The sequence below is a fragment of the Carassius carassius genome, chromosome 37, assembly GCF_963082965.1.
Source record: "Carassius carassius chromosome 37, fCarCar2.1, whole genome shotgun sequence".
Taxonomy (NCBI): domain Eukaryota; kingdom Metazoa; phylum Chordata; class Actinopteri; order Cypriniformes; family Cyprinidae; genus Carassius; species Carassius carassius.
The window spans coordinates 6,353,947-6,377,012 of record NC_081791.1 but is presented as its reverse complement, the minus strand read 5'-3'; the positions used below and the strand labels follow the sequence as shown (position 1 = coordinate 6,377,012).

Here is a 23,066-nt window from a genome sequence, read left to right as displayed (position 1 = left end):
GCTGAGACACGGATAAGGTGACAGAATTTCTTCCAAAAGAGGGAGGAGAATTGTGGTTCTCTGTCAGACACTACGTTCTACGGGAGACCATGCATCCTAAAAACGTGTTCTACGACCGTCTGAGCGGTCTCCCTGGCGGAGGGGAGCTTAGGGAGGGGAATAAAGTGGGCAGCCTTGGAAAAGCGATTCTATAACGGTGAGGATAACATGGTTACCTCTGGAGGGAGGGAGAACAGTGATGAAATCAAGGGCGATCTGTGCCCAGGGGTGAGACGGCGTGGGCAAGGGTCTTAGATACCCAACAGGAGGTCTATTACTGACCTTCGTCTGGGCACAGACTGGACAGGATGCGATAAAGCGCGGGTGTCTTGTTCACGGGAGGGCCACCAAAACCTCTGGCGAACGGCGGCAATGGTGCCTCTGACCCCCGGGTGAGCGAATAATTTAGATGAGTGTCCCCACTGAAGGACAGCGCGACGAGCGGATGGAGGAACAAACAAAAGCCCCTTAGGGCAGAGTCTAGGCGTGCGAGTACGAGACAAGGCGCGTTTGACCAGGCGTTTAATACCCCAGATGGCCGCGCCCACTATGACCCACTGAGGGTGGATGCCCTCTTCAGATGGTACGGACTCAGAAAAAGGGAACTGGCGAGAGAGAGCGTCAGGCTTTAGATTCTTGCACCCCGGCCGGTAGGAGATCGTAAAATCAAAACGCGTAAAGAAAGGGGACCAGCGAGCCTGACGGGCATTAAGTCTCCTGGCTGACCGAATGTATTCAAGATTCTTATGGTCAGTCCAGACTACGAACGGGACCACAGTTCCCTCCAGCCAGTGTCGCCACTCCCCTAACGCGAGATGAATGGCCAAAAGTTCTCAGTTACCTACGTCATAATTCTGGTCAGCAGTAGTAAGGCGATGCAAAAAAAAACAGGGATGAATCTGATCATCGGCCGAGGAGCGTTGAGAGAGGATGGCCCCAACAACCCACCTCTGAAGCGTCAACCTCGACGATGAACTGTCTTTCTAAGTCAGGGGAGATAAGGATAGAAGCGGATGAAAAGAGCGATTTGAGACGTTCGAAGGCTGCCTGGGTGGCCTCCATCCACGAGAATTGAGTCTTGACCGAAGTAAGCGCAGTTAGGGGGCCGCTACCTGACTGATATTTCGGATAAAATGATGGTAAAAATTAGCAAAACCCAGAAAGTGTTGAAGAGCGACACGAGATTCTGGTCTGGGCCAGTCAGTAACAGCGCGAACCTTGACAGGGTCCATACTAATACACTGGGAAGAGATAACGGAACCGAGAAACATGACCGATTGAGCGTGAAAGGTGCATTTCTCCGCCTTGACAAAAAGACGGTTCTCTAATAGTCGTTGAAGAACCTGTCTAACATGTTGCATATGAACTTGGAGATTCTGAGAGAAAATCTAAATATCATCAAGGTAAACGAACATGAAAAAATGTAACATGTCTCTAAGGACATCGTTAACAAGAGCCTGAAACACGGATGGGGCGTTAACTAGCCCGAACGGTAGAACACGATATTCAAAGTGCCCAAGAGGTGTATTAAACGTTGTCTTCCACTCGTCACCCTCCCTGATACGTACAAGATGATAGGCATTGCGACGGTCCAGTTTTGTGAAGTATTGTGCCCCCTGCAGGATCTCAAAAGCAGATGACATAAGGGGTAACGGGTACCAGTTCTTAACTATTATGTCATTCAAGCCTCTGTAGTCTATGCAGGGGCACAACGTGCCATCCTTCTTCTTCACAAAAAAGAACCCAGCCCCTGCAGGACAGGTGGAAGGAACGATAGTGCCCGCGTTTAACGATTCTGAGAGATATTTCTCCAGAGCCTTACGCTCGGGAATATAGAGAGAATAGACTGAAAACCGCCCGCAGATCGAAGTACTCCTCAGGAACCCCAGACAAATCACCTGGCCGTGGCGAAGTGTCCCTCCGCGCCGCTGTAGAGGCAGAGGCGGTTGATGATCCGACGCTGGCGGTCAACAGCTGAGATACGGATCCCTCCCAGCTGCATCGGTTCAGGAGCGATAGAGACTGTAGGTGGGCATGGTGTGAGCGTGGCGAGCCCGTTGGCGCAGCTCAAAGCGCTTCTCTAGTCGTAAGGCGGAATCACTCAAAGCATCAAGGCGCGTCGGGACCTCTCGGGCCAACACCTCATCCCTTATGTCGGCATCAAGCCCCTCACCGTAACGGGCCACCAGGGCTGGCTGGTTCCATCCACAAGAAGTAGCGAGTGTGCGGACCTCCACAGAAAAGACATCGACAGTACGGCGTCCCTGCCGTAAGGAGGACAAGGTGCGAGAAGCCTCTGGGCCATGGACAGAACGGTCAAAGACACGTAACATCTCCTCTTTAAACTGGACGTAACTGGACAGACAATCGGCCTCGGCATTCCATACAGCAGTGCCCCACTCACGGGCTCTTCCCTTGAGAAGCGAGATGATATAGGCTATCCGTGAGCGTTCTCTGGTGTAGGAAGACGGCTGGAGTGAAACGGACTGGACTGGGACTGGGAAGTGTCCCTCCGAAGTGAGTGGAGTTGCTGCGTAAGATCGGTCACCAGAATGGATAACGAGTCCACCATACGGCGAGCCGCAGCGAGTTCCTCACCGTGCCTTCCCAGCAGCGCTCGTTGCATCTCAACAGCGGTCTGGAAAGGGTGACTCCCAGCCTGATCCATTCCTCGTTGGTCGGATTATTCTGTGATAAATGAGAGGGGCCCAGAGACAAAAAGGTACAGTCTTGTTTAATGAGAAAATAAGGATGCGCCGCACATCTGATAAAAAGAACTAAGGATTCACAAAGTAATACAGGGTCCTTGACCACTTCATCAAAGGGGTAACTCAGGATTACAGCCGGAGGTCCGGGCGACTCTTTGAACGGGGAGACCAGGAGCACAGGTGAGAAGCGCAGTTCTCTGCAACCCTCTACGAAGACCGCTGGGTACAGCACAGAGGAGGTAAACACAACTGCTATACTGAGGCTCTTGTAGCAGAAATGACTCGAACCAGACAAATTAAAGAGTCGATCAGGGCTGTGGTTGAAACATGAGCCGAATTCCTCAGTAAGGCAACAGGAAGTCATAAAACATTCTGTGCCACAAGTCCCAAGCAAGATAACCAACCAACGCTTTCACAGAACAGCTTTCAACATTAACACCACTAGAACAATTATTGACAATTTCAGTTCGGAGAAGAGATTTGTCAAATTTGTTGTTCATAATTGATAGACAACGCCGGACATCGCGTGTAAACCCATGAGAGTACTACACAAGATCTTTTGACTTCCCACATTTAGCAGAACCAGACTGAAATTTCTAAAGGGGAGGGGCCTTTGAACCTCTGGTCTCCACAGAAATCTTGGACAAGAGAATGGCAAAGAAACTGTCTTTTCTACATATATATGGACCAAAATGAAATCAAAAGACTTATAAATGAATATCAGTCCATTGCTTCACTCCATATTCATTTATATGTAACCCACACATTTGACTATCATGTTATAATCACTTATTGTGTATGTCTTTTAATAACTATGGGATAGCTTAAGGATACATATTCATGTCTAGTATCTATGTAATCAATCGGGATACCCCCGGGCCAAGACAATATCTGATTGGTCAAGACAACATTTGAGGTGTGGCCAACAGGCCAGTTTAAATACTTAGGACACCATGAAATCTTGCTTTTAGTTGTTAGCTTTGCTTCTGCTACTAGTCATGCCTGCTTTTAGTTTTAGCTCTGCTTTTGCTATCAGTCATGCCTGCTTTTAGCTTTTAGCTTTGCTTCTTAGCTTTAGCTTTTAGCCATGCTGTTTGTCATCACTTTTCTTTGAGCGCGGTTCCAGCGTGCTTCAGCCTGCACGCCTGCTGCTACTTAGCCACAATGAGAAGAAACACCACCTAGTCTCGCCAAACTTTACTTCTTTTCTTTTCCATTTGAGAGTTTTGTGTTCTGAGTTTAGTTTTGAAACTTCGAGTTCAACTTCAACCAGCCACACACAACTCTGCATCTTCAGCCAACGCCAAACCACGGGCTTCCCAAGACGTCACTTCAGCGACCACTGAACTCCCAGCCAATCAGCGACAACAAAGGCACACCTTTACACAGGCAATGTACCTTCAGACATTTGTACTGGTGTATCTAATAAAATTTTAACCTCATTGAGGAACTCAATGCAAGGGTTGATTAAGTGATTGATGGCTGTTCATGTCTATGCAATTTAACGTATTGCTGTTAACTTGGGATTCCACATTTCCATTCTCTTAAACTCATCTTTCCCTAACTTTCGATCTTCCTGCAACTTGTGTGAATGTGTGCGTGCGTGCGTTTGTGTTAGATTAGTTTATATGTCTTCGATTTATCTAATAAAGCCTTATTCATATTGAAAAGAGAAGTATCTTGTGTTTTGTGCTTACAAGTTAATGACTTAAACTGCCGATCTTGTTACTGTGCTAATTGATAGTGTTTTCACTATAGTTTGTATATTAATATCCAGCGCAGATTTGATGTTAAACGGCTCGTTCAGTGAATCGCAGGGCGTCTCAGTGATCAGCCGTGAAACAGTGATTCTGTTCAAATTCCCTTTAAAATCTTAAATGATTCCCTTTGAGCTAAATTGACATGTTTCCCTTACACTCTAAGACACTATAAGAAACACTGAATAAGATAGAGCTGGACTACACTAGACAGGACAAGACAAGACTACAATGAAGTAACGGTAACACTCAGCTCCGTGCATCTAGTTTAAACAATAATCCGACAACACAGACACAAAAAGAGAGCTAGATATAGCGAAGGCAAAGGAGACAGATAGAGAACAGGTGTGATGATGAGAGAATGGAATTCAGCTGACGGTAATTAGGGGTAAGAGTGAGAGTAGGACAAAAACAACCATCAGAGGGAGGTAAGGGATGTAAAAAGAAGGGAAAAGCCAGGATCATTACATAGACATTGTTTAAAATGAAATGTAAAATGTGAAAATGAAAAGGATTGAATAAATTCAGATTTTAATTCAGCGCGTGTGTAAATTATATATATAGCCCCACAATCCTTGATATGATATATATATATATATATATATATATATATATATATATATATACATACATACATACATACATACTGTATATTCAATTCAATTCAATTCAAGTTTATTTGTATAGCGCTTTTTACAATACAAATCGTTACAACCTTTACAGAAAATTATGTTTCTACAATATTTAGTAGCAGTTAGTAGTTTGTGCACGTTTGACAGGATTTTAGAAAAATAAAAATAATAATAATAATACAAGACGCAGTCAGCTAGATGATGAACTATCAATATTATTAATTAATAGTAATTATATGATGCAGTCACACATGTAGCAATAATTGTTAGTTCTGTTTGCTGATTCAAGGTTAGGATCATCTGGGGTCCTCCGAGGGTCAGCATCATCTCTTCTCAGGTGTTCTGGATCCAGACTGGAGCTTGTGTAAATCCTAGTTACCACGGGAAGTAAATCCCGTGGCAAAACATAGAAACAAAATAGAGACATCATTAGCATAGCTGCTGATCCAACAAAGTAAAATTAGTTTAACCCAAGCTAAAGAATAAAAATGCAGATGCAACTACACTCACAATTTAAGAGATACATTATTCGAATGCTTGGCGAAAGAGATGCGTTTTTAATCTAGATTTAAACAGAGAGAGTGTGTCTGAACCCCGAACATTATCAGGAAGGCTATTCCAGAGTTTGGGAGCCAAATGTGAAAAAGCTCTACCTCCTTTAGTGGACTTTGCTATCCTAGGAACTACCAAAAGTCCAGCGTTTTGTGACCTTAGGGTGCGTGATGGGTTGTAGCGTGGTAGAAGGCTAGTTAGGTACGCAGGAGCTAAACCATTTAGGGCCTTATAGGTAAGTAATGATAATTTGTAACTGATACGGAACTTAATAGGTAGCCAGTGCAGAGACTGTAAAACTGGGGTAATATGATCATATTTTCTTGACCTGGTAAGGAGTCTAGCTGCTGCATTTTGGACTACCTGTAGCTTGTTTATTGACGAAGCAGGACAACCACCTAGAAGTGCATTACAATAGTCCAGTCTAGAGGTCATGAAAGTATGAACTAGCTTTTCTGCATCAGAAACAGATAACATGTTTCGTAGCTTGGCAATGTTTCTAAGATGGAAGAATGCAGTTTTTGTAACATTGGAAATATGATTTTCAAAAGACAAATTGCTGTCCAATATAACACCCAGATTTCTGACTGTAGAGGAAGTAACAGTACATCCGTCTAGTTGCAGATTGTAATCTACAAGATTCTGTGTGGTGTTTTTTGGTCCAATAATTAATATTTCTGTCTTATCCGAATTTAATTGGAGAAAATTATTTGTCATCCAATCTTTTACATTTTTAACACACTCTGTTAGCTTAGATAATTGGGAAGTTTCATCTGGTCTCGTTGAGATATATAGCTGAGTATCATCAGCATAACAGTGGAAGCTAATTCCGTATTTTCTAATAATATTACCAAGGGGCAACATGTATATTGAAAATAGAAGGGGACCTAGGACGGATCCTTGTGGCACTCCATGTTTTACTGATGATAAATGAGATGACACCCCATTTAAGTAAACAAAATGGTAGCGATCAGACAGGTAGGATCTAAACATCTTAGAGCCTGCCCTTGAATACCTGTATAGTTTTGTAATCGATCTATGAGTATGTCATGATCTATGGTGTCGAATGCAGCACTAAGATCAAGTAAGACTAGAAATGAGATGCAGCCTTGATCTGACGCAAGAAGTAGGTCATTTGTAATTTTAACAAGTGCAGTTTCTGTGCTATGGTGGGGCCTAAAACCTGACTGAAATTCTTCATACAGATCATTTTTATGCAGGAAGGTGCTCAATTGAGCAGACACAACTTTTTCTAAAGTTTTAGACATAAATGGAAGATTTGAAATAGGCCTATAATTTGCCAGTACACTAGGATCTAGTTTTGGTTTCTTAATAAGAGGCTTGATAACCGCCAGCTTGAATGGTTTTGGGACGTGACCTAAAGATAACGACGAGTTAATGATATTGAGAAGCGGTTCTTCGGCTACAGGTAACAGCTCTTTTAGTAATTTAGTGGGTACAGGATCTAATAAACATGTTGTTGGTTTAGATACAGTGATAAGTTTATTTAGCTCTTCCTGTCCTATATTTGTAAAGCACTGCAGTTTATCTTTGGGTGCGATGGATGAAACTGAAGTGTTAGACGCTGTAGAATCTACATTCGCTATTGTATTTCTAATGTTATCTATTTTATCAGTGAAGAAATTCATAAAGTCATTACTATTTAACGTTGGTGGAATATTTGAATCAGGTGGCGTCTGGTTATTTGTTAATTTAGCCACTGTGCTAAATAAAAACCTTGGATTGTTTTGGTTATTTTCAATGAGTTTGTGGATATGCTCTGCCCTAGCAGTTTTTAGAGCCTGTCTATAGCTGGACATACTGTTTTTCCATGCAATTTTAAAAACTTCCAAGTTAGTTTTTCTCCATTTGCGTTCAAGACTACGAGTTACTTTCTTGAGAGAGTGAGTATTACTGTTATACCATGGCACAGTACGTTTTTCTCTAACCTTTTTCAATTTGATGGGGGCAACAGCTTCTAATGTATTAGAGAAAATAGTGCCCATGTTGTCAGTAATTTCGTCTAATTCATGTGTATTTTTGGGTACAAATAGCAGTTGAGATAGATCAGGCAGGTTATTTGCGAATCTGTCTTTGGTGGCTGGAACAATAGTTCTGCCCAGACGGTAACGCTGAGACATATAGTTAATATCAGTTATACGCAGCATGCACGATACAAGGAAATGGTCTGTAATATCATCACTTTGGGGTACAATATCTATAGCAGTAAGATCGATTCCATGCGATATAATTAGATCTAGTGTATGATTAAAACGATGAGTGGGCCCGGTGACATTTTGCTTGACTCCAAAGGAGTTTATTAGGTCAGTAAACGCAAGTCCTAATGTATCATTTGCATTATCAACGTGAATATTAAAATCTCCCATGATTAGCGCCTTATCAACTGTAACTAGAAGGTCTGAGAGGAAATCTGCAAATTCTTTTAGGAATTCTGTATACGGCTCTGGTGGTCTATACACAGTAGCCAGAGCAAGAGATACATTAGATTTCTTTTGCATGTCTGACAGTGTAACATTTAGCAGAAGTATTTCAAAAGAGTTAAACCTGTATCCTGTTTTCTGGGTAACATTGAGAATATCACTATATATTGTTGCAACACCTCCGCCACTGTATATACTGTATATAAATACATATCAAGGATTGTACCCTGTCAAAGCCAGTTTTGAACCCTTTTTGAGGGGGCCATTTTTGTAACATTAAATAAAGGTACAAAATTGCCACCACAGGTACAAAACTGTTCTCTTAAGGTACAAATCACAAGGGTACAAATTTGTTGTACCCTTGAGGGTACAGCCCCAGTGACAAGCCATTGTACCCCTAAAGATACAATTATGTACTTTCTTTTCTGAGACTGTATGTTCCTTGTACAGAACAACCTTTTGGACAGCAACCGATCTGCCTTCAAAAGTGGTCACTCGACTGAGACTGCTCTGCTCTTGGTTAGTGAAGCCCTGCGACTGGCAAGAGCAGCTTCAAAATCCTCAGTACTTATCTTACTGGACCTGTCTGCTGCTTTTGACACTGTTAATCACCAGATTCTTCTGTCCACCCTCAGAAAGATGGGCATCTCTGGAACCGCACTACTATGGGTTAAGTCCTACCTCTCTGATAGATCCTTCAGTGTGTCTTGGAGGGGTGATGTTTCTAAGTCACAACTTAGAAGGTACTGGGGTTCCTCAAGGCTCAGTTCTTGGACCACTTCTCTTCTCCATCTACATGACGTCATTAGGATCTGTCATTCAAAAGCATGGCTTTTCTTATCATTGCTATGCTGATGACACCCAACTCTACTTCTCATTCCAACCAGATGACACGACGGTAGCTGCTCGTATTTCAGCCTGTCTGAGTGACATTTCCAGCTGGATGAATGACCATCACCTTCAGCTTAACCTTACGAAGACAGAACTCCTGGTGATTCCAGCTAACCCATTGCTTCATCACAACTTCTCTATACAGCTGGGTTCGTCAACCATTACTCCTTCCAGGACAGCCAGAAACCTAGGAGTTGTGATAGATCATCAGTTAACCCTCTAAGCGCCAAAGTCGCAGAATTGCGACAAGACGTCATACATAATAAAATAGACTATAGTTCATTATATGGTGTAATATCTCATTTGTATTCCCTTCCACTAGATGGCAGACATGTAATACTTTGATTCTAGACCAACATTATGCCATGTTTCTGTTCAAAGTGTTAGAGGAAAAAGCAGAGGAAGTGAGCTTTCATGTCATTGATGCAGAAGCAATTCATTTCATAGCGTGCGTGTAAATGGTGAGATTTATGAGACAAAAATTGACGGATGGCTAATACAAAGTTGTACCGCGAGGATGTGTTGCAAATGTTGTTCGCCGATTCTGTCTCTGAAGAGTATATCTGCCTTTTGGAAATGACGATCGGCCGTCTAATGAAAACGCTTCTCGCGGTACATCTTTGCAGCCGCTGTGCAAGGCGAGAGTGTTCACGAAGCACAAACAAGCGATCATTTTGACCCTTTGCTCAACGGGGATGCGGGTGGCAGAGATGAACGTTGCCATAGTGTCCATAGGAGAGCTGTTGCTGGTCGCGCACGCTCTAATGCGCGGCCGGCAGACAGTACAGGTGCAGTTAGTGTGGAGAAGGTGCGCTTTGCGCTGTGCCATGCAATAATTTAAGAGGAACCATACTCTCAAGAACTATGAACTGTGTCACATAGATACCTGATTGGTCAACTGATCAAAAAATAGGCAGAAGGAATTTACTATGACACAGTAATATAGTAATAATGTACTACTTTTCCCTTTTTTTTTCCTGATCATTTGGAATGAGGATAAAAAGACACACATAAAGTAAATAAGTAAATAAAGCAAATAAGTTCAAACATCAATTCAATATCTAATATTTCCTGAACATTCCGAAATTCGAGATGGTGACGTCATAATATGCAAATTAGATTAGTATATTTACACCCCACATAAACTTTCGATCATGCCTAACATTTTTCTAATCGACAGTAGATCTCTATCTTTAAGCCCTTTCAAGCCACAAGCTTTTGAAATCTTGATGTCAAAATACAGCATTTTTTCCAAAAAACCCTGGCGCCTTAAGGGTTAATAAGCTTCACAGACCACATTGCTACAACGACCCGGTCCTGCACATTTGCCTTATACAACATTAGGAAGATTAGACCCTTCCTGTCAGAGCAAGCCACCCAACTTCTTGTCCAAACTCTTGTTCTCTCCAGACTGGACTATTGTAATGCTCTCCTGGCGGGCCTTCCTGCATACTGTCAAGCCTCTGCAATTGATCCAGAAAGCAGCAGCAAGGATTGTCTTCAATGAGCCAAAAAAAGCTCACGTTACTCCTCTCCTCATCAGGTTACACTGGCTACCAGTAGCCGCTCACATCAAATTCAAGGTACTGATGCTTGCCTACAAGACAACCACTGGCACGGCACCTACATACCTAAACTCACTGGTTAAGTCTTATGTGCCCTCCAGAAGTTTGCACTCTGTAAGTGAACGACGCCTTGTGGTGCCATCCCAAAGAAGTTCAAAATAACGCTCACGGTCCTTCTCCTGAACTGCGTCCAGCTGAGTACAGCTGAGTCTTTACTAATTTTCAAGAAACATCTAAGGACTCATCTTTTTCTTTTCTTGACTTTTCATTTGAAAAAAAAAAAAAAAACTGGCTATGCGTTCTGTACTAGACTAATTGAGACTTGTCATGGCACTTGTAAACTGTTGTTGTTCTCTTGTTGACCTGACTGCTTCTGTTGTTCTCATTTGTAAGTCGCTTTGGATAAAAGCGTCTGCTAAATGATTAAATGTAAATGTGTAAATGTAAATGTGGTATGAATATGCAGGGTGCGTTGTGTCAGTGGGACATACCTGAGTCAGGTGGGACAGCCCGGTCGAGCAGGAGGAGGGACTTCGGAGGCAACTGGCGGGGAGGGCCACTGAATCGGACAGGCAATGATTTGGGTCGGGATTATGGTTTATGGCTCGTCCATACTTTCTTCTGAAGTGTTAATTCCGGATAAGGCATCAGCTTTAACTTTTCGAGGGCCGGGTCTATAGGAGATGAATGAAATGGAATCTCATAAAGAATAAAGCCCATCTAGCTTGGCAGGGATTAAGGCGTTTTGCATCTTGGAGGTTTTGTAATTTTTTGTGATCCATAAAAACTGTAAATGGATTGTTTGAGGGTGGCAAAGGCTTAAGTGGAAGCTGGGCTCCAGGACAGAGAAATGGGTTTATTGAGGAGAAGGTCAATGATGGGACTGGTGTTTGAGCTGTAGTTCTTAATGAAGCAACGGTAGAAACTGGCAAAGCCTAGGAATCGTTGGAGTTCTTATGGATGATGGCAGTGGCCAGGAAGTGATCACTTCGATCTTCCCCTCATCTATGTGGATCCCGGTACTGTTGATGACATATCTCAAGAAGTGAACTGAGGACTGATGGAAGGTACATTTTCTCGGCTTTGAGGAAGAGGTGGAACTGCCGTAACCAGGCTAGGACTATTCTGACATGTTGGCAGTGTTCGGGCAGGCTCCGGGAGTAGATGAGGATGTCATCAATGTAAACTATGACGAAGTGATTGAGATACTCCCGGAGCACTACATGCATAAATTCCTGAAAGACTGAGGGAGCACTGACTAGGCCATACGGCATCACCCTGTACTCGTAGTGGCCAGTAGGGGTCACAAATGCCATCTTCCACTCGTCTCCTTCTCGGATACGGATGAGATTATATGCACTACGAAGATCTAGTTTGGAAAATATTACAGCTCCCCAAAGTTGTTCGAGGGCTGCTGGAACAAAGGGAAGAGAATATTGGAACATTACTGTGATTTGGCTTAAAGCTCAGTAATCAATACAGGGCCGCAAGCCTCCGTCCTTCTTTGTCACAAAGCAAAACCTTGAAGCGACAGGGGATGTTGATGAAACAATGTAACCCTGTTTAGGAGTCTCTTCTATGTACTCCTCCATGGCCTTCTGTTCCAAGAGGGAGAGTGGATAGGTTTTCCCACGAGGCACTGGCTCACCCGGAATAAGATCAATTGCGCAGTCCCAGGGGCAGTGAGGAGGCAGTTGTGAGGCTTTGTGTGGGCAGAATACATTGCTAAATTCTTCACTTTCTATGGAGGTGGTATTAACCCTAAAAGGGTCCTCATTTCCTGTTAACGAATCTGGTCGTTGGGGTATATATGACCCCAAAATTGAAAGCATAATTGTAGAAAAAATATACATTTTCAATAATACAAATAATATATAATTTTTTTTGTTTACTCCTCAACTATGCATTTATGCTGTGTTTTGGGAGATTTGAAGTACTTTTGTACCCATTTAACACACAAATCTGCAACTACACCATTAGCTTGCATGTGAAATATCATTTTTTTATTAAAAAATCACTTAAATTATTATCTAAATTTATTTTAAACTGTTTCTGGATATAGATCTAGGTGCTATGTGTAGAATGCTGCCATCTGGAGGTTAGTGAAAAAACTAAGGAGATTAGTATTTAAGCAATAACTTGTTTTGACCACCAGAGGGCCATTGAAAGCCATTCATTTTACTGGATGTGGCCAACTGCTCATAAATGCCACCTAGGTCACACCTAAAGGACACAACTCTGAGTCAGACTGTAGTTGCATATTATTGAACATTTGAATGATTCAAATGCATAAAAAATAAAATAAAAAAATAACTTTAGAATGTAAACAAAATAAAAAAAAGTGTAAATAACCAACAGCAATATCCAGAAATAAACAGGAGTAAAAGTATAGGCCTACAACAAATATTTTTTTTTTTACAATGACATTCTGAACACTGAACATAAAAGCAATACCAAACTACCAAAAAATATGTGAAATACATGGTGTAAAACACATAAAATAATCATTCCATACACATTTTGTGAGTGAATGTGAGTTAGAGAGGGAGAGAGAGCATGTGTGCCTGTGTCTCTCTCTCTCTCTCTGTCTCTGTCTCTCTCTCTCTCTCTCTCTCTCTCTCTCTATCTGTCTCTCTCTCTCTCTCTCTATGTGTGTGTGTGTGTGTTTGTGTGTGTGTGTGTGTGTGTGTGTAAGTGTCTTTGTGTGTGTGTTTGAGAGAGAGAGAGTGTGAGTGAGAGGGAGAGAGAGTATGTGTGCCTGTGTGTCTCTCTCTGTGTGTGTGTGTGTGTGTGTGTGTGTGTGTGTGTGTGTGTGTGTGTGTGTGTGTGTGTGTGTGTGTAAGTGTTTTTGTGTGTGTGTGTGTGTGTGTGTGTGAGAGAGAGAGAGGGCAAAAGAGAGCATGTGTGCGTGGGTCTCTGTGTGAGTGTCTGTGTGTGTGTGTGTGTGTCTGTCTGTGTGTCTGTGTGAGTGTAAGTGTGTGTGTGTGTGTGTGTGTGTGTGTGTGTGTGTGTAAGAGAGAGAGAGATGTAGAGAAAGTGTGAGTAAGAGAAAGAGGGAGAGAGGGCAAGTGTGCCTGGGTCTCTGTGTGAGTGTAAGTGTCTTTGTGTGTGTGTGTGTGTGTGTGTGTGTGTGTGTGTGTGTGTGTGTGTGTGTGTGTGTGTGTGTGTGTGTGTGTGAGAGTGTAAGTGTCTTTTGTGTTTGTGTGTGTGTGTGTGTGTGTGTGTGTGAGTGAGTGAGTGAGAGAGTGTGAGAGAGGGAGAGAGAGCGTGTAGAGTGGAGAGCGTCTCTTTCTGAGTGTGTGTGTGTGTGTGTGTGTGTGTGTGTGTGTGTGTGTGTGTGTGTGTGTGGTTGTGTAGGTGTGTGTGTTTGTGTGTGCACATTAGGTCTCACCCCTTTATATCTTTTTTTCTGCATGTGTGGCTGATTTTATTTGACAAATCGTATTTGCCAAATTCTATACAAATGCTCTCTGTGGCATACCTGTGTGTGTTTGTGTGTGTGTGTGTTTGTGTGTGTGTGTGTGAGCATGTGTTTTCTACATTGCATTTGTGCTCAAGTACCAGGCCTTAATTTCTGTGTGAAAATTTTCAGATTTATGTTGCATTTATTTTATTTTTTGGGGGGACAAATGGAAAAAAAACACGTTTTTTTGCATTTCCCATTCATTTTCAATTGGGGTCATATTGACCCCAATGACCAGATTAAGCAACTTTTTTTTTACACATCTTCAGAACAACCGAATCAAGCCCAGTTTTTTTGTGTATGTATAGATAGATAATGTAGGAAAAGTCACAAAATTTTAATCCTCTGAGATGAAGGGAATCCTTTTTTTTAACTAATGAAAAGTCGATTGGGGTCATATAGACCCCAAGGACCGATTGAGGGTTAAGGGATAGGACTTCTGAACGTTTCCTCAGTGGAGATGGTCGATGAGGGAAACAAGAATGGAAACACTGGTCACCCCACCGGAGGATTTCGCCTAACGACCAGGAGATAATTGGATTATGTTGCATAATGATGAAGTTCCCGGCTGACCCAGATTCTAGGAGGGCAGACAGTGGAAGATTGATGTGGGCAGCAGTAAGTTGTACAGTGGTGGTGAGTGGGTTCATCTTAATGGGAGATGGTTTAATGTAACTCACCGCTGGACATGGAGGGCGAAGGGGACAGGCCAGGATGTGATGGCCACTCGAGCCGCAGTATAGACAAAGACCCTGGGTCAGCCTCCTCTGCTGCTCAGCCAGAGTTAGATGGTGGATGTCGGTTTGCATAGATTCAGGGTCTGACTCAGGAGGTTTCTGGGGTTCAGTCCGGCGGTACCGGGTGGATAGTCGGGCTGATGAACATTCTTGGAGGCAGGACTGAAGGTGATTGGAGCATCTGATAGTGAGCTGTATAAATCTTTCCAGGCCATACGAATCATCATAAGCGGCCAGCTGGAGGCAAAGTTTGGGTTCCAGGCCTTGATGAAACACTGTGAGGAGGGATGCCTCATTCCAGCCACTGGCTGCAGCAAGGGTTCTGAATTGTAGGGATTACTGATGTATGGTCATTTTGCCCTGTTTAAGATTGTATAGCTGCTCACCAATCGAAGAGTCGCCTTCTGTCATGCCAAAGATCTCCCGGAAGGGGGCAATTAAGTTATCCATTGATTGGGTAGCCAGACCAGCTTGCGTCCATATTGTCCCTGCCCATCGAAGAGCGGGACCTGTGAGGGATGATATGATAAAGGTGATTTTTGACTGTGCATCGGGGTATAACTGAGGTTGTGTCTCGATGGCAAGAGAACATTTCAGGAGAAACCCGTTGCATTCCTCCACCAATCCTGAGTATGGTGCTGGTCTGACTACTGGGCTGGAGTACACGATCTGAGCAGGAGAAGAAGAAGTGGGGTGTTGTGGTGGATGAGCCCTTGCTGAAGAAACTGGGGAGGTAGTGAGAGGTGTTAGCACATGCCGTAGAGACTCCACCAGTTCCTGGAACGGGTCCGGTTTACTCATCCTCAGCCTTTTATGGTCCGATCTTCTGTAACAAAATGGACTGACGGCAGAGCATTAGTGGAATACAGATGTTTATTGGCACAGGTAATATAGTGACAGTGGGAGAGGTGCAGGTATGTGGATACTTTGGTGAATGGTTTTGAAGAGAGGAGGCAATAACTTAACACCTGTGGATCTTCTTACAGAACGGGAGTAACCAGACCTCAGTAGTTGCAGAATTGGGGAATTGGTGACTCAATTATGAACAGGTGCTGGTGATCAGTTTTCAGGTGAGAGAGTGCACTGTGATGAGCCTGACTGACTTGTGACACTGGAGTGGTGTGGATTATTTGTGGATTAATTGTATCACCTGTTTGGACTCTCATTCTGACAGCACCCATTAACTGCAGAGCATCCATTGATGAGCAACTGATGCAATTCTACATTTCTCCAATTCTCATTAACCCTTAAACAGGCAAGAGTGGAAAATGATAAGCAAAAAATATTTTCATGTCATTTTTTACATCATCTGAGCTTAAGTAAAACATATCCAAAATAATTTTTGAAATATTTGATATATTTTGGATTTTATGAGTTGTGACTCCCAGGTCACGTTGCCTGATTAGGGTATAAAAAAGGACCAAGTCATTAATCTGTTAACTGTTACTGGCCTACTTGCCACTGCATGCTTAAAACAATTATTTCCTATACTTTACCTGATGTAATGTTGAAAATTATATATCATTCAAAAGCTTACGAACTCAAGATTCAGCCTGTGAAAACCATTTTGAAATCAGACCTTGCTTTACCATAAAAATGGTACTCTGTTACCCCCCATTTTTTAAATAGGCATTAAAGTGGACTATCCAAACTTAAATTGCTGTAATTTATGAACACTTGAATATGAACCTAAGGTTGGTCTCTTTTTAAAGAAGAAAATTAGCAGATTCTGGCAAAAGTTTTTTCAAGAAACTGAAGTATCAAAAAGTTACAGAAGTTTAAATGTACTGTAAATAATATGCGCTATATTAATTTTATTATGTTTTATTTATAATAAATATTTTACATAACAGTTTTTACTCTAAAATTTGTATAAAATTAAAGCCTTGTGTCTAAATAAGTTATGTTACAAATTTGAAGTTGATATGAAATAAATTGAGGTTTTATTTAGGGCGTCATACCACACACATCCACTGGGAGTCATCAAAACTATTTTGAATTTTGCTTAATGATTTTTTTTCTCTAGATTTCTCTGTGAATTTCACTTCTATCTCAAAATATGAAATCCTGAGACTCAGACCTTTCCAATGATATGTTTGTTGCCAAGATTATAAAAAGTTGTGGTTCTAGAAGACCGTAATGCATAATGTTTTATGACACTTGGCCCTGCCCACTAAGGGGGAGGATACCGCTATTAGATTTTAAAGTACCATTTCCATGGTAAAGCAATGTCCGATTCCAAATTGGTTTTCTCAGGATGAATCTTGGGCTTCTAAGCTTTCAAATGATATATGATGATTACTAAAAGATTTAGTAAAAGACAACAGAGAAAAAGACAACAACAAAAAAGAGTGCCAAGCGTCCCACAGGTGGGATAGTGAAAGTTATGGGGTTAATTTCTTTTACCAAGCTCCTCACCTAGTGGGTGGTGTCAGGTTTTGTATAACACAATTTATTTGAACTACTTTATAAAAAAAAAAAAAAAAAAAAAAAACTTTTCTAATCTTGACAAAACACATATCATCAGAAAGTTCTGAGTCTTACGGTCCCATCTGCCAACTGTAAAATATTTAGAGTACATTTGATTTACAGTAAATGTAATAATGTTTTGAAGTTACTTTTTCTTTTTTCTTTTTAAAAAAAAAAGACCAAACTTATGTCTATATTCCAAAACATTCTTAAATTACAACCATTTAAATTTAGTGTAATGTTACGTATATTCTCAATATACTCACTCTCTTTTTTATACCCTAAACAGGCAACGTGACTCAGGAGTCACATACATTTAAAACCGTGCTAAATAACAACATAAACAACATATGAGAAAAAATTTTTCTTCAGCACCCTAAGACAATGTTCAGAATTAATGTTAGCAGTCATACTTTTTTTTTCCAAAAGAAAAGTAAGTTTAATATATAATTAACTCAAAATAATTACCTCAAAATCTGAATGTTCTCCACCACTGGCAGCCATGTTGGATTTAGATCAGACTGACTAATATACCACTGAAAACTTGAAGCAAATCATGTGATCAGCATACTTGAGACAGACCAGGCATTGATAAATGATAAAAGGATTTAACCCTTATGCGTTGTTGGGGACGTTTTTGTCCACTGGGGGTAAAGTTGAGTCTTATTTTGGCCACAACTTTCTCTGTGTTTGAGCTAATGGAATGATTTTTGGTGACAAATCTTATTTTGACCCATATTTTGGGAAAATGCTTTGAAATTTTTCAAAAACTCAACGGTACACTGTGGGCAAATTCACTTCCCTTTCGGTATGTTCATGGATGAAAACATCCACTAAATTAAACTGCTGTAAAAATGTATCAGATAAATATGTTTTTCAATTTTTTTTGCATAAATCTATTAATCAACCTCAGTCCTGATAAAAACTACCAAATGTTTAAAAAAAATCCAAGATTTTAACTCTATAATTACCAAGTTCATAAATGATGTCACTGATTTGGGATAAAAAAAACACAAAATTACATATTTTCAATATAAAAAGTGATTGTGGACTGGATATTTTTTTACCTTTTATCACAGTCTTGGGTATGTCAAAGATTAGTAACAAGATTGGCTTTGATGCATTGTTAGTTTTTGTGCAGCATTAGATTTAAATTTTTTCTCCCTAATTTGTTGTTGGTGGCTGTTTTTGCCCCATTGACTTCCATTATAACGACATTTTTTGATTGCAAAGCCATGACACCACATAATCATGCATTCTTGATTGTTTGTGTTTTTCCCTTTTTGCAAGAGGTAAAAAAAAATATTTTTAAAGTTGATCACTAGGTGGGACCATTAACCCTTTAGATAGGCCTGTGCAAAAAATGGCTTAGCTTCTGGCTTGTATATGGAGTTATATGGAGTATAACAGCAAATTATAGTGTTTCATGGTGTTAGAGCATTTATGAACTTGGCAATTAAAGAGTTAAAATCTTGGATTTTTTAAAAACATTTGGTAGTTTTGATCAGGACTGAAGTTGATTAACAGATTTATGCAAATAAAATTGAAAAAAAAATAAATGAATCTGATACATTTGCAGCAGTTTATTTGAGTTGATGTTTTCATCCCGAACATACCGAAAGGGTAGTGAATTTGAACAATCCACAAGGGATAATTAAAAAAAAATTCTTATGCCCCAAAAAAGACAATAAAAACTATGTGACTCGTGGGTCACGTTTCCTTTATTTAGGGTTAAGAAACAAACTCACCTACATCTTGGATGGTCTGAGGGCTTTTTTCCTATAAAAGTAAAAAAAGATCAAGAGAAAAAAGTTATTCTGCAGTTAGAAATGTCCATGTCTATAGTATAAGGCAGTGGTTCTCAACCAGGGGACCTCAGTAAACTTTTAAGAGGGCCTCAAGTTTACTTAAAATGATTTAAAACAAAGACAAGCAATACAATAAGCTAAAACAAGTAAAACTTATTTTAATTCACCCCCTTAGTTTCCCCTCTTTTAAATAATTATAGAAGTGTGATTTCTAATTATAGAAACTTCTAAGTAAAATCTTATAACTCCATGAACTATTCATAGATTTTATTAATACTTATTTTTGTTAATTTCTAAAAGCTCTAAAATATATGTATTGTTAGGAAAATTTTATTTCAATAAATCTCAAACACATGGAAAAGAGTCTTCAAATATTGTTACGGACACAGAATAGCCTTGGAGACAAAAGACAAAAATATATGCCTGTGTTTTCTGAAGACATGGGTTTAATTGTTTTATATTTAGATTGTTTACAAGCTAGATATTTTTCAGTTAACTGCCTCATACTAGAAAACAACTCACATGCACATTGTCTGTGTGCACACCTCACCTTTTGCACTGACAAAAGATAATGAGTATGACTATAATAAAAACTTGATTTTTATGGTTAATACATACAGACACTGTGACACATTTTCACATTTTCTGTATTTTCTTACCGGACGCTTTTGAGAAAGTGATGTATTCTACATCCACTTCATGCAGTTTAAACAACAGCAGAGCATGTAAAACATTTCACCATTCCAATACTGTGGGAACATAATTGTGATATTATGTAATTGTATATTTGAAATACATAAAATTCTAGTTATGGATAAATAGCCATATCAAGTAAAAGAGCAGGCAATTGTATCCCAAAAATCCACAGAATGTTATTAAACAAAGGCGTATAATTTTAGATGTGATGGGTATAACCCCAATGATACACAATTGAATGATGCAAACAAGGTGAACAGTATCATTAGAAACTTCCAGCCAAGTGTGCTTGGGGCAAGTTGGAGATAAACTCTTCAGGATGTTGGCCCTCAAGGAGCAGGATTGACTTCTTAGCTTTAGATTATGTGACTCACATTGTTTAACAGAGTAACATTCTCAGGCATTACTTTTCTTCAAATTAACTAATAACTAATTGAATTTTGCACTTATTAAAATGCTGCTAAAACTCTTACTCAATTTAATTAAATATATATTTATAGCCAAAACATTGAAAAGCAGCTTTCCTCATAAATCCCAACACGAATCAGCCAAAGACAACAGTGGAAAAACTCATAACCTTAGATGTTAAAGTAGATAGGACGAAACATTGGGAGGAGCCAATCTCTTCAGTCTGGCATCTCTACCGATTAAAGTTACATTTATTATTGTAATTACAATACAAAGAAAACTAGATAAAAAAGATCTTCAAGACAAACTTTAAGTTGGCTTAAAAAAGCCTAACCAGAAAGTTTGAAATAGTTTTAAAAGGTTTAAGTTTGAAGATTTTCAATTTTAACTAGTTTTATTAGTATTAGTATTAGTGTAAGTATTAGTGAACGAACTCCATCGCACACCTGTAAGTAATAGGTGCGTAGAAAAATAAGACCAGGTAGGTCGTTTCAACATATAAGGAACTCCCGCACACTATCTTAACTTGCAAAATAAATTTAAATCGCACAACGTTTCGGTCACACGACCTTCATCAGGAGTAACTAGTTTTAAGTATAAAGCAGTTTTAAAGTTTAAAGTTTTGAAGACAATACAATTTGACTTAAATGACTAGCATGTCACTAGCATGTTTCCAGCATGATTAGCAAGTGACTAGCATGTTCCTACCATGTTGTTAGAATTATTAGCAAGTGACTGGCATGTCATTAGCATGATTAGCAAGTCACTAGCATGTTTTTAGCATGATTAGTAAGTTATTAGCATATTGCTAGCATGACTACCAAGTGACTAGCATGTCATTAGCAGGACTAGCAAGTAACTAGCATGTTTCTAACATGATTAACAAGTTACTAGCATGTTGCTAGAATGATTAACAAGTTACTAGTATGTCCCTAGCATGTTTCTAGCCTGGGGTGCATTTCCCAAAAGCATAGTTAGCCATTTTGTTGGTTGCAATACAATTTCCCATTGTCAACCAACTAAGTTGCAGCGGTTGTAATAAATGGCGCTCGTTATAAATGGCGCTGATGGTTTTACTCAGGTGGTTAACTGACTCTTTTCATAGCTTCATTCTCTGGTTTTCCTGATGGTATCATCCATCAAATCTCATTTGCCCTTTCCCTTGTATGAGTGATTGTATGGTATATGTTTGTTTGTTTGTTTGTTCTTTTTACGATTCTAATTTTGCTAATGCTCCAATGCATTAATACTGCATTAATGCAGTATCCTTAAAATACTGTTCTAAGGAGAGGGCTCTCATTGCACTCTTGTAGAGCAGCTCATAGATGGAATGGTGCATCCCAAAACATATGTTTGAGAGTCATCAACTCAATCTGTGGAAATAATGCTGGAGCGCTCTGTGGAAAGAACAGAGAACTCAATCTCACATGAGAGGAGAACTCGAAATACAGAAAGAGAGTAGCGCACTCATAGGCGATCCTTCTTGGTAAAAGAGAGCACTGCTAAACTACCATGAAAACTGCCCAAATAGCCCATCACGTTGAGGGAAGCAATGCTTGAAATGTATAAATAAATACACACTGGCTGAGTGGAGCCCAAGGAACCAAGGTCTAATCATCTCAAGAAAGGGAACGAATCTGAGCGCGTAACCCTTAATGTATAGGATTTCAGAAAGTGCGCAGTCTTGCGTGCACACTTACAGTACAGACCAAAAGTTTGGACACACCTTCTCATTCAAAGAGTTTTCTTTATTTTCATGACTATGAAAATTGTAGAGTCACACTGAAGGCATCAAGGGCTATTTGACCAAGATGGAGAGTGATGGGGTGCTGTGCCAGATGACCTGGCCTCCACAGTCACCGGACCTGAAGCCAATCGAGATGGTTTTAGGGGTGAGCTGGACCGCAGACAGAAGGCAAAAGGGCCAACAAGTGCTAAGCATCTCTCGGGGAACTCCTTCAAGACTGTTGGAAGACCATTTCAGGTGACTACCTCTTGAAACTCATCAAGAGAATGCCAAGAGTGTGCAAAGCAGTAATCAAAGCAAAAGGTGGCTTCTTTGAAGAACCTAGAATATGACATTTTTTCAGTTGTTTCACACTTTTTTGTTATGTATATAATTCCATATATAATTCCACATGTGTTAATTCATAGTTTTGATGCCTTCAGTGAGAATCTACAATTTTCATAGTCATGAAAATAAAGAAAACTTTTGGTCTGTACTGTACCACTTACGTGGATTTTAGAAAGTGCGCAAAGTGTTCAACGTGCACACTTACCACCATGTGGTTTTCAGAAAGTACACAGAGCTTAGCGTGTGTACTTAAAGATTCCTGAGCATCGCAGAGGTGCCGAACCACATGGGAGAGATAAGCTCAAATTTACAAACCTCTGGTGAGGGGAGCATCACCTGAGGCAGCATATACAAGAAGACTTCCGTAACTGCATATTATATACAGAATGGACCGTACCGACCCACCCTGGTTCTTGCGCTGGAGGCCCGCTCAAGGGGCAACTACCTTTAGTCTGGACCATCAGCAAGTTGGTTACTATGAACATAGAACCAACCAAAACATCATAGGTACAGCATAGGAGACTGTTTGCAAGAAGTTCCCATCTAACCTCGGTCAGGTGGAGAGCTGGTGGTTACAGGGGAATTAGGAAGGGGAGGATAAGGGCAGATGTAAAAACCCCTAAAGGCGAACAAGTAGATATCACTATGATTCGGATGAGAACGCTGATGCCTCATCTGGATCAAATCTAAAAAATTCTTTCTACAGTGTGCATCCTCTCATAGCCGCTTTCAGCATCACCTCATGTGAGAAGAAAATGGCCTCTTCCATTCCTTTTTGATCTCTGCATGGACATTAGGCAGAAATGGAAGGCTCACCTGAGCTGGA

General features: G+C 40.5%; 1 long non-coding RNA gene across 1 annotated transcript in view; it reads left to right on the top strand.

The window, feature by feature from the left end:
* The first annotated feature begins 22,056 nt into the window (after positions 1 to 22,056).
* The window catches only part of LOC132117662 (uncharacterized), a 150,746-nt gene continuing 149,736 nt past the window's right edge, over positions 22,057 to 23,066 (top strand). The window contains exon 1 of the long non-coding RNA XR_009425813.1: positions 22,057 to 22,150. This is a non-coding gene — a long non-coding RNA (uncharacterized LOC132117662). The remainder of the gene's footprint in view (positions 22,151 to 23,066) is intronic.